We start from the raw sequence: 12,097 nt of genomic DNA on the forward strand, positions 1-12,097 counted from the left end.
GGCTAAAAAAAAAATACAAGCGCAAAAAGCCTTTTCTGAGGCATCGCAAAATCCGTGCATTTGAATCTTGCCTTCGGGCGAGTAGAGGGATCTTTAAGTTTTCTATCTAAGGGAAATTAAATATGAATATATCCAATTTTTCTAAAGAATGCGCTTTGACCTCCTCATCCCATTCGGTCCCATCTCATCCCTCATCTCATTTAGACAACAGTGCCCTTAGATCCCTATACACTCTCTGCACCTTGCCGTTAGACTGAGGGGAAGCTACCGAAATCTTTACATGAGATATGTTACCATCGCCCAAAAATTTAGCGAGCTTATTCGACGTAAAACATGTCCCCCTGCCACTGATCACACTCCTGAGACGACTATAATACTCAACATACCTCCTCAAAGCACAACAGACTTGCTTCGTCCCTGGTGTATTGATCGCATATAGCTTGACGAATTTTGTAAACGCGTCTATGACGACCAAAATATACCTACTTTAAGACCTCACTGACGGCAGTGGACCGAAGAGATGAAAGTCTCGAATGGCAGCGGAGTCTTCTCAATATTGTACAAATTCCGTTCATTCCTTCTACAGGGCGACGAATAAAGCATTTCTTATAAACTTATTCAACTTGTATCTCATGCCCAATAATATCATTTGATATGATTCGCACACTTCTCGATCTCCACATGACCGTACCTCTCATGAGTCATTCGCATAACATTCTCCTCCAATTCCTCGGGCATATACAACTGACCCACTACTACTACTTTTGGCATTCTGATGAAAGACCAATCCGTTCTCCAAAACATAGCCCTCAACTTCCATCTGTTAACTTTGCTATCTGTGTATTAAAAATCGACATCATACTCCTCTATCGCAGCAACAACGGGAATGCGGCTAAGTCCATCGACATGTAACATCATTTCACTTCAATGGTGCCTGATCGTATAGTCATAATTTTCCGGCTCCAAAGTCCACCTAGCAATCCTTGGGTTATCTTCCCTTATACTCTAAATAATCCAATTCCTGACAACATAATTTACACTTCTCCCAGTTCAACCGCTAGCCAGCCTTCCCCAAAGTCCCCAAAACTCCTTTCAAAATCCTCAAACGTAGCCGTCGCTATATTTATATCATCCAAATACACGACAATCTGCCCCGCGTTAATAAAATCCTTAAGCACCCTATTGATAAATCTCTGAAACACGGTGTTGTTGCTTTGTTAACTTTATATTACCTTGTCATATTATACTTTGGGTCTATACAAAACATACACACATAATATAACATAGCAACCATAGACTTTAAGCAACAGTTTTAAATCAATTGTTATACATTATTTATTCGGTTGTTATACTAAACTTCGAGAATCAACAACAGTTTTAATTTTTTTTTCCAAAGAATTTCTTGACAAGGAAAATATTTTTTCTGGATTGTGCCAGAAATTTTTCGTAATTTTTAAACCCTCCACCATAGGATGGGGGGTATACTAATTTCGTCATTCTGTTTGTAACTACTCGAATTATTCGTCTGAGACCCCGTAAAGTATATATATTCTTGATCGTCGTGACATTTTATGTCGATCTAGCCATGTCCGTCCGTCTGTCTGTCGAAAGCACGCTAACTTCTGAAGGAGTAAAGCTAGCCGCTTGAAATTTTGCACAAATATTAGTGTAGGTCGGTTGGTATTGTAATTGGGCCATATCGGTCCAAGTTTTGATATAGCTGCCATATAAACCGATCTTGGGTCTTGACTTCTTGAGCCTTTAGAGTGCGCAATTCTTATCCGATTAGAATGAAATTTTGCTCGACGTGTGTTGTTATGATATCCAACAAGTGTGTCAACTATGGCCCAAATCGGTCCATAACCTGATATAGCTGTCATATAAACCGATTTTGGGTCTTGACTTCTTGAGTCTCTAGAGGGCGCAACTCTTATCCGATTTGAATGAATTTTTGCACGACCTGTTTTGTTATGATATCCAACAACTGTGCCAAGTATGGTTCAAATCGGTCCATAACCTGATATGGCTATCATATATAAACAGATCTGGGGACTTGACTTCTTGAGCTTCTAAAGGGCGCAATTCCTATCTGATTTGGCTGAAATTTTACATGACGTATATTATTTTTACTTTCAACAACTGTGTCAAATAAGGTTCAAATCGGTTCATAACCTGATATAGCTGCCATATAAACAGATCTGGGGTCTTGACTTCTTGATCTTCTAGAGTACGCAATTATTATCCGATTTGCCTGAAATTATGTACGACAGATCCTCTCTTGACCATCAACATACGTGTTTATTATGGTCTGAATCGGTCTATAGCCCGATACAGCTCCCATATAAATCGATCTCTCTATTTTACTTCTTGAGCCCCCATAGAATGCAATTCTTATTCGAATTGGCTGACATTTTACATAGGTCTCCAACATATAATTTAATCGGGTCCAAACCGGACCCTATCTTGATATCGCTCTAATAGCAGAGCAAATCTTTTCTTATATCCTTTTTTGCCTTAGAAGAGATGTCGGGAAAAGAACTCGACAAATGCGATCCATGGTGGAGGGTATATAAGATTCGGCCCCGCCGAACTTTGCACGCTTTTACTTGTTTATGGATATTTTGTTGAAGATTTGTGTGTTGCCGAATTATCTTGGTTGGAACCAGATTGTTAAATCTTCAACGAATTGGTTTTTCTGAAATCGGTCAGATTTTTACCATAGCCGTGTGTAGATTGCACATTTTTTAATCAACATATTGTTAATTTAATTTAAATGGTAAAGAAGAAACCCCTTTTTCGGAGATTAATGCCTTTTTCGGCGATCAACGTCATCTATTGAACCTTTATTGAAAGAAGGTTCAAGAATGGTTAAAAGTGCTAATATATTCTTTCAACCATGCCTATGAACCTGAATGATAACCCGAAACTTTTAGAAGAACTAAAGTTTTGTTTTGAACCTCCCAATATACTGACACGGTCTCAAAAGTGCTTATAGCCAAGAAAATTTGGGAACCCTTAGTGGGTTTGTAATATAAATTTGTAAGTAAATTTGAATATGGTTCTTTAGTTTAAGATGTATTAAAAGGTGTTAGAGTTCCAGCCATATGGGAACTTTCATTTGATCGCCTTGTCCTGATTGCTGATTTTTACTGCTGTTTTCACCCCGAATATTGGTGAATCAAACTGATTCACGTGGGGAAGAATGTTGTTGCTTTGTTAACTTTATATTACCTTGTCATATTATGCTTTGGGTCTATACAAAACATACACACATAAAATAAACATAGCAACCATAGACTTTAGGAAGTCTCAATAAACGCGCCTTTTATGACCCCAAAACCTAAGATCGAGAGATCGGGCTATATGGCAGCTATATCTGAATCTCATCCGATCTGTGCCATATTGCAGAAGTATGTCGAGGAGCTTAATTTAACCCACTTAACCTAACCTTTAATCGAGAAATCGGTCCATAAGGCAGCTATATCCAAATCTGGATCGATCTGAGCCAAATTGACAAAGGACGTCAAAGGGCCTAACACTACTCACTGTCCCAAATTTCAGCAAAATCGGGTAAAAACTGTGGCTTTTATGGGCCTAAAACCCTAAATCAGGGGATCGGTCTATATAGCAGCTATATCCAAATCTGGACCGATCTGGGCCAAATTGATGAAGGATTTCGAAGGGCTCATCACAACTCACAGTCTCAAATTTCAGCAAAATCGGATAATAAATGTGGCTTTAATGGGCCTAGGACCCTAAATCGTAGGATCGGTCTATATGACAGCTATATCCAAATCTGGATCGATCTGGGCCAAATTGACGAAGGATGTCGAGGGGCCTAACACAACTCACTGTCCCATATTGCAGCAAAATCGGACAATAAATGTGGCTTTTATGGGACTAAGACCCTAAATCGGAGGATTGGTCTATATGGCAGCTATATCGAAATCTGAACCGATCTGGGCCAAATTGACGAAGGATGTCGAGGGACCCAACATAACTCACTGTCCCAAATTTCAGAAAAATCGGATAATAAATGTGGCTTTTATGGGCCTAAGACCCTAAATCGGCGGATCGGTCTATATGGGTGCTATATCAAGATATTGTCCGATATAGCCCATCTTCAAACTTAACCTGCTTATGGACAAAAAAATAATCTATGCAAAGTTTCAGCTCAATATCTCTATTTTTGAAGACTGTAGCGTGATTTCAACAAACAGACGGACAGACGGACGGACATGTCTAGATCGTCTTAGATTTTCACGCTGATTAAGAATATATATACTTTATAGGGTCGGAAATGGATATTTCGATGTGTTGCAAACGGAATGACAAAATGAAAATACCCCCATCCTTCGGTGGTGGGTATAAAAAGACTTGAAGTTGAGGGAGGGTCTGTCGTCAGAAAACTTCAGGCATAACTCAAGTGTAGGTCGGAGAAGACGGCCCTCCATGCAGTGATGCGAGATGTTGAGACGTTTCTCCAACTGAAGGAGTACGGGATGGCGGCCTTCCTTGAAAGGGCATTTAACAACGAGGAGATTGGTCGACAGACACCGCCCTGAGCCACACGGGGAGATAAAATACGGCCAAGGTTCGCTTCTTGACACTATGAATGTGGTGGGTAGACTGAGGAGAGTTTCGGGAGGAACTGGATTGGGGTTGTACTACGACACACACCTAAAATGTTGTGTGTGTCGTAGTACAACCCCCAGAGCTATGTGCCATAACGCGCAAAATTCTGGGAAGGAATTTACAGTTTTGCGATATCAGTAGTTGTTGCTGTTGTTGTAGCCACATTTGTATGTGGAGGTAGCGATCCTCGTCAAGCTCCAAAAGTGAACAAGCTCGCTCCGGTCCATAGGACCGATCGCCGCGGGAACGCTACGACCATTGGTTATTTAAAGACGCCAAAAGATCGCCTTGTCCTATCGAGTATCGCAGTCACTCAGTATTTGAGCAAGAGCCGTTGCCGCCCGAACTCTCAATGAGACTCTCCACTCGATATCGCTGATTGTCCGCGACTGCAATTGCAGCTACTCCGTATACGAAGCATTCTACTAGCTCTCAGCTGATCTTCTCGAATCACATTAACACTAAATAAATTGGAGTCCAAAGTTTCAACTGATTTGGTGCTTATAATCATCCCGTGCCGGGTCGAAATCAGAATGTGTATATGGCGGCCCTCAAGGTCGTGGGTTCTAGTACAGTGAGGAGTGGCGTGGCGTGGAGGAGTAAGTGGAATCCCTAAATAGACCTCAGTTTCACGATATAGTGCTAACGTAGATTAACAGATACCTCAGAGCCTATTGGCTTAATTATAAACAATAAATTTTAATAAATTCCACAGAGAAATCATAGAATAGCAGTTTTTTAACATGAATTTTTGGTTTTGAAATGTCTTCAAATATTATCAGCTGACACGATAACGGAACGTAAAACTTTGTTTTTACTGAATTCTACTTTCCGGTTACGGTCGGCAGAAGTTCGGCAATCGCTTGCATGTGTTTTCACAAAGCAAAACAAAACAACTGACACGATTTCCTACATTTACGGTATGTTAACAAGAGCATAATCAGGCCTTTATAAATTTGTTATTCAGTTGTTATAATAAACTTCGAGAATCAACAACACACGGCACCCGCGTTCTTAAGCCCAAATGGCACGTGACAATACTCAAACTGGCCAAAAGACGTAACGAATTACATGTAATTAATCAAATCCTCGTCCATTGGCATGTGATGAAAACTACCCTCCATAATGCCCCGTTCGAAAAGTTACTCAAGTTTCATCCCCACCTGACCCTTCTTACGATAAGAAGACGTCCCTTCATCATCACAAACACAGTCGACAATTGACCTTACGGCCAAGGCACCAAGAAATATTCATTTACAGGTAGTGGCAGTTGCCCAACAACAAAATATTGAGTGCACTATCTGTCAAAATCAGTGATTAGTGCAATTCTGATTTTGTGTATGTTACTAATTCGCGCCATTTTTTGTTGTTTGTATGTGCTATGGTTCTTAACTATAATACACACACACACACACCCAAAACTCGTTGACAGATAGTGCACTTCTCGAGAAAAAATTGTACTCAGCTGTTCACGGTACACTATCTAGTAGTTATGTCGTGCAAGGCACGCTCCTTATCCAAACTCGGATAAATGTTGACCACTCGATCACCATGGTATAAATAAATGGTAGCGTCATTAGCACAACAAAAAACTATACCCCAAAAGAAACAACCTTTAGTGGCAAATGCCGTAAATTGAAATGTCGAAGTGATTTTAGAAATAAACTTTGTTTTACAACTTATATTCTTCAAATATTTGTATTTTCATCATTTTAACACTATTTTGTTGCTAATATGTAGAATATCGGATCATAAAGGACATATTTTCAAGATTTTAGAAAAAAACACAGCTGTGTTTTGAAACCTTTGACATTTAGATTTGCTGTAAAATCAAAACAAAAATAAAAAAAAAATCCTCAACTGTTCGCATGACCTCAACCTATAAGTGCATCCTGCTCGAACACCTTTAACACAACAAATTACTTGCATCACCTCCTGGCACTCATCGTTCTCCTCCACTACCTCCACCTCGATAGCATCGCACTCAGAAACGCCTCCTCGTTGAGACAACTCGCCACCCATTCCACCCTCACACTGTCCCCCATTCTCATCAGCTCGACCTCGGTATGAGGCAAAATTCAACATACCCCTGTGTCATTCCTTCTAGTCTGCGACGCAGTCCAACACATTTTTCATTTTCGTCAAACTTACAAACAGTTGCATAGTCGTCGTACTGCATAAACCATTTATTAGCGTCATAATTATCATCGTCAGAAAACATGGGCTCGCTGCGTCTAGCTCTGCCAACTTTAGTAACTTTATCTACCTCGGCACCGCCGTAACCAAAACGAATGACACCAGTTTTGAGATAAAGCGAAGAACAATACTGATAAACAGATGCTACTTGGACTAAGTAAGCAGTTTAGAAACAAGGCCACCTCTCGACAGACGAAGATTACACTATACGAGACACTGATCCCGGCCGACACGGGATATCTATGAGCACCACACAGGCTGGAACTTTGAGCTCCGACTTGTGTGGTGTCCATCGTTATCAGGAGAAGCTTAGCTGAAAGCTACTGGGCGCGTCCACAGGTTGCGGATGGTGGAAAGCTCATTTTTTATGCAGAGTAGCTGCAAATGCGGCCGCGGGCAGTCAGCGATTTTCGAGAGGAGAGTCTCAGTCAGTGGAGTCAGGTGGCACTGGGGCGCTGGGAAACTATGAGAACTACTATGAGAAACAAAGGAATGGTAAAAACTGACCCCCCCAACAATGACGACCCATGCAAATGAAAAAAGGACCATGATTTGGGGATCTGCACCTGGAATGTCCGCACTCTTTACAGAGAAGGTGCAGTATACGCGCTGGCGGATGTATTAGAGAAGTACAAGGCAGATATTACTGCCTTACAGGAAGTGCGATGGACTGGGAATGGCGTCACTACAATATCAAACGGAGACGAACTATACTATAGCTACCATAACACGAGGCATGAGTTTGGCTGTGAATTTGTGGTTAGGCGGAGAGTGAAACACCTTGTCTCCAGCTTTACTCCGGCGGATGAGAGGTTAGCCACAATCCGCATAAAACCCAAATTCTTCAACATCAGCCTTATTTGTGCCCATGTCCCAACGGAAGACAAAGACGAGCAGACCAAGGATATTTTCTACGAGCGCCTAGAGAGAGATATTAAAATCGCGCCCATGGTATTGAAATCGTTCTGGAATATTTTAATGCAAAGATAGGGAAGGAAAACATTTTTGGTCCAACAATCGGAAAGTTAAGCCTCCACGAGATAACGTCTAGTAATGGGTTGAGGCTGATTGATTTCGCCGCGGCAAAAAACATGGTAGTTACTAGCACCAGATTTCAACACAAAAGTATTCACAAAGCCACATGGCTGTCACCCGATCAAATACGAGAAACCAAATTGACCACGTTGTGATAGGTGGAAGGCATTCATCCAGCCTGTTAGATGTACGATCGATCCGTGGAGCGAATATAGATTCGGAAAATTACATTGTTGCAGCAAAGGTACGCACCCGTTTAAACATGGCGAGGAAAGTACGATCTGACACAGCACGAAAGCTGAACATTGAAAAGCTGCAAACACAACAAATGGCATCGGCATACTCCACTCGACTGACCCAACTACTTGATGAAAGCTCTTCTCGTTCCGATGATATAATGGCGCAGTGGCAAATTTTTGCCCACACCATGGAAAATGTCGTGAAATCCATACTTGGGCACCGGAAGCCTCCTCCAAGATGAGGATATGGAAAGAACATTTTACCCAACTGCTAGTGTCCGACGTTGGCGGCGAAGAGTATACCGCAGAACCAATCAATGACGATGGTATGTAATATTTACTTCCTCAGAATGAGGTCCAAGTGGCAGTGACCCGACTTAAGAACAACAAGGCAGCAGGAGCCGACGGGTTACCCGTTGAACTATTTAAGACCGGAGGCGACGTGCTGATAAGGCGTATGCATCAGCTTATATGCGCAATCTGGCTAGAAGAACGCGTACCCGATGATTGGAACTTCATCAACCTCAATGCAAAACAAAGGAGAACACGTTCACTCACGAAAAGAATGGACAAATAACCTACACTGCACCGGACGATACGTGGCTTGGCGGCTGACTTGCCCAGCGTTTGCCCTCCCACAGAAGCCGCAATCGGGCTTCACCATGATATCATTCCCATGCATTGGATATCCCAAAGTCAGTACCTTTACTTACCCTTGAACTTTGTCCCTACCACCTTCCGAAATTAACCTAAGCCAACAACATGTTTAGAATTCTGTTCAACGTTATAAAATCTTTCATAGTTTTATTCTAGCGAACTACTAAAATACAAACCAGAATTGCAATAGAAATTTAGTTTGAAAATCCAATAGAAAAGTAAATGCAAACATTCGGAAAATGTGAAATTTAAAAGATAAAAAAAAAGAAATAAAAAAAACCAAATTAGAATAAACTTAGAAAAAACAATAATATGAAACGGTCTTTCTCTTCTTCTTCTAGTTTAGAAACAGGACCAGGAATAATGCGAGACGGACTCCCAGATCGGTAGATGATGATGGCACCTGCTTGGTACCAGTAGATGGACCCTCAGTTGATCTGTCCGTCCGTTTATTGGTAAGTATGTTTATTTTTTCCCTTTGTGTTTGGTACATATATTTGCATTAATATGGTTTGTATGTTCTTTTTATGTAGTCTTTTTATCTCGGTGGCGATTTATGTAAAAATATACATAAGCATGTATTTTTTTCTTAGCTTCTCTTGCATTAGAGACAGCACAATCGGCCTCACTATTGGGACACTACCCCCACTTTAAACCTACGACAAAGCTACATACCTAAGCTGAGCTCAACCTGAGACGCCTTGGGCACCTTTTATACAAAAGTAAAAAAAGGTAAATTTCATAGAAACTAAATACACGATTGTCCTGCCAAACCACTCTTAATAAACAGATGCATTTTTTTCTTTACAAATATAGGCTGAAACAAAAGGAAAATAAGGAAGTCAAGTCTGGAGTCCGTTTGTTCGAGGTTAATGGTAATTCAACCGTCCGTATAGGGCTTTACATGGGGCATGTCTGTCTGAGCATGCCAGTTTGCTGCGTCTCCCACGTTGATTGAAGCGATGATGGTGGCTGGACGTGGCCGAAAATATACGATTATATTTGTAGTTCAAATCTTGCTTGTAATTTTGAGTTTTTGTTTAGCTTGTAAGTTCACGATTTATTTAGCTTGTAAGTATTTGGTTTATTTAGCTTGTAAGTTTATGGTTTATTTAGCTTGTAAGTTTTTGGTTTATTTAGCTTGTAAGTATTTGGGTAGTTTATTTTACTTTGCAGGTTATTTAGCAAGTAAGTTCATTTAGCTCTTAAGATTAAAGTCTCTTTTTTTTAGGTTTCACTTTTTAATATTTAGGTTACAAATTCAAGTTTCAATGTTTGTTTGGCACACAATTAACCATCAATAAAACACACAAGCATAAGCATCTTTTTCTTCTTCTTTAAAAGTGTTGGTTAGGTCATACTACAAGGCATATGGCTGGCTTTAGTTTCACAACAACAAAAAACACTCAATTTCACTCGATTCCACACGTCCAACCAGCTTCAATGTTCAAATTCAAGAGACAGGAAAAAGCACAGGAAATCGTCCATTTTCCAAAAATTTCCTGGCCCTTTTTCCTTTCACTTTTCTTCTCATTGTTTATATTTGTCCCCAAGCCACCAGTCATGAACACCGGCACCTATACGGCAGCTGTTTATGACGTGTTGCCAATCGAATACACCTTATGTCATTTACAATAACACGGTTAGTGGCCCTACTCAAGTTTTGACATCGCGCACACAACATAGATATGGCACACTAATTACAAGAGAACACATGCCACTCGCCTATTCCGACGATATCGACTTTATAGGTCGGTCACTGGATGTAGTAACTGCAGCCATTGAAAGAATCGAAAGAGAGTCAGTGAAAATGGGTCTGGCAGTAAATAGGGATAAGACGAAATGGATGATTTCAACTCCCAAAACGCCTTGTACAACCGAGCAAATAAAGAAAATGGAGAAAGTTGGGAACCACAACTTTGAGATAGTCTGTAACTTTATATACCTCAGCACCGCTGTAACCGAAACGAATGACACCAGTTTTGAGATTAAGCGAAGAATTATACTGGCTTGGAACTTTATTCTATGTTCGGCTAGTGGCACAAATGTTCTCTCGTAGCCAATTAAGGTAAATAAAGTAAGGCAACTTGTATCTTTCTTTTTAGATCCACATCCCAAGCCTGGCGTAATGCTTCTTTTAGTAAGTAAGATATTAATAAACTTTCTTATGGTAGAGTTGATGCCTAGAAACTGAAACTCCATCATGATTGACGTCGGTTTTGCATTATTGAAAGCACCTTCATTGTCAAAAAATATTACCATTGTAAATTCCTTGACAGCGAGAGAACCCTCTTGGTGTCCCTCCATCACGCTGGTATATATGACATGCTGGTTGAGGGAGGGTCTGTCGTCAGAAAACTTCAGGCATAACTCAAGTGTAGGTCGGAGAAGACGGCCCTCCATGCAGTGATGCGAGATGTTGAGACGTTTCTCCAACTGAAGGAGTACGGGATGGCGGCCTTCCTTGAAAGGGCATTTAACAACGAGGAGATTGGTCGACAGACACCGCCCTGAGCCACACGGGGAGATAAAATACGGCCAAGGTTCGCTTCTTGACACTATGAATGTGGTGGGTAGACTGAGGAGAGTTTCGGGAGGAACTGGATTGGGGTTGTACTACGACACACACCTAAAATGTTGTGTGTGTCGTAGTACAACCCCCAGAGCTATGTGCCATAACGCGCAAAATTCTGGGAAGGAATTTACAGTTTTGCGATATCAGTAGTTGTTGCTGTTGTTGTAGCCACATTTGTATGTGGAGGTAGCGATCCTCGTCAAGCTCCAAAAGTGAACAAGCTCGCTCCGGTCCATAGGACCGATCGCCGCGGGAACGCTACGACCATTGGTTATTTAAAGACGCCAAAAGATCGCCTTGTCCTATCGAGTATCGCAGTCACTCAGTATTTGAGCAAGAGCCGTTGCCGCCCGAACTCTCAATGAGACTCTCCACTCGATATCGCTGATTGTCCGCGACTGCAATTGCAGCTACTCCGTATACGAAGCATTCTACTAGCTCTCAGCTGATCTTCTCGAATCACATTAACACTAAATAAAATGGAGTCCAAAGTTTCAACTGATTTGGTGCTTATAATCATCCCGTGCCGGGTCGAAATCAGAATGTGTATATGGCGGCCCTCAAGGTCGTGGGTTCTAGTACAGTGAGGAGTGGCGTGGCGTGGAGGAGTAAGTGGAATCCCTAAATAGACCTCAGTTTCACGATATAGTGCTAACGTAGATTAACAGATACCTCAGAGCCTATTGGCTTAATTATAAACAATAAATTTTAATAAATTCCACAGAGAAATCATAGAATAGCAGTTTTTTAACATGAATTT

General features: G+C 41.1%; 2 long non-coding RNA genes across 2 annotated transcripts in view; one reads left to right on the forward strand and one right to left on the reverse strand.

Annotated features, from left to right (window-relative positions):
• LOC131994250 (uncharacterized) overlaps nt 1–10,055 on the forward strand; it is a 31,004-nt gene extending 20,949 nt beyond the window's left edge. The window contains exons 2-4 of the long non-coding RNA XR_009396574.1: nt 9,104–9,217; nt 9,296–9,494; nt 9,579–10,055. This is a non-coding gene — a long non-coding RNA (uncharacterized LOC131994250). The remainder of the gene's footprint in view (nt 1–9,103; nt 9,218–9,295; nt 9,495–9,578) is intronic.
• Nucleotides 1–12,097, reverse strand: part of LOC106093728 (uncharacterized) — a 50,088-nt gene that overhangs the window by 20,705 nt on the left and 17,286 nt on the right. The window lies entirely within an intron of this gene.

The sequence above is a fragment of the Stomoxys calcitrans genome, chromosome 1 (assembly GCF_963082655.1).
Source record: "Stomoxys calcitrans chromosome 1, idStoCalc2.1, whole genome shotgun sequence".
In the NCBI taxonomy this organism is placed as follows: domain Eukaryota; kingdom Metazoa; phylum Arthropoda; class Insecta; order Diptera; family Muscidae; genus Stomoxys; species Stomoxys calcitrans.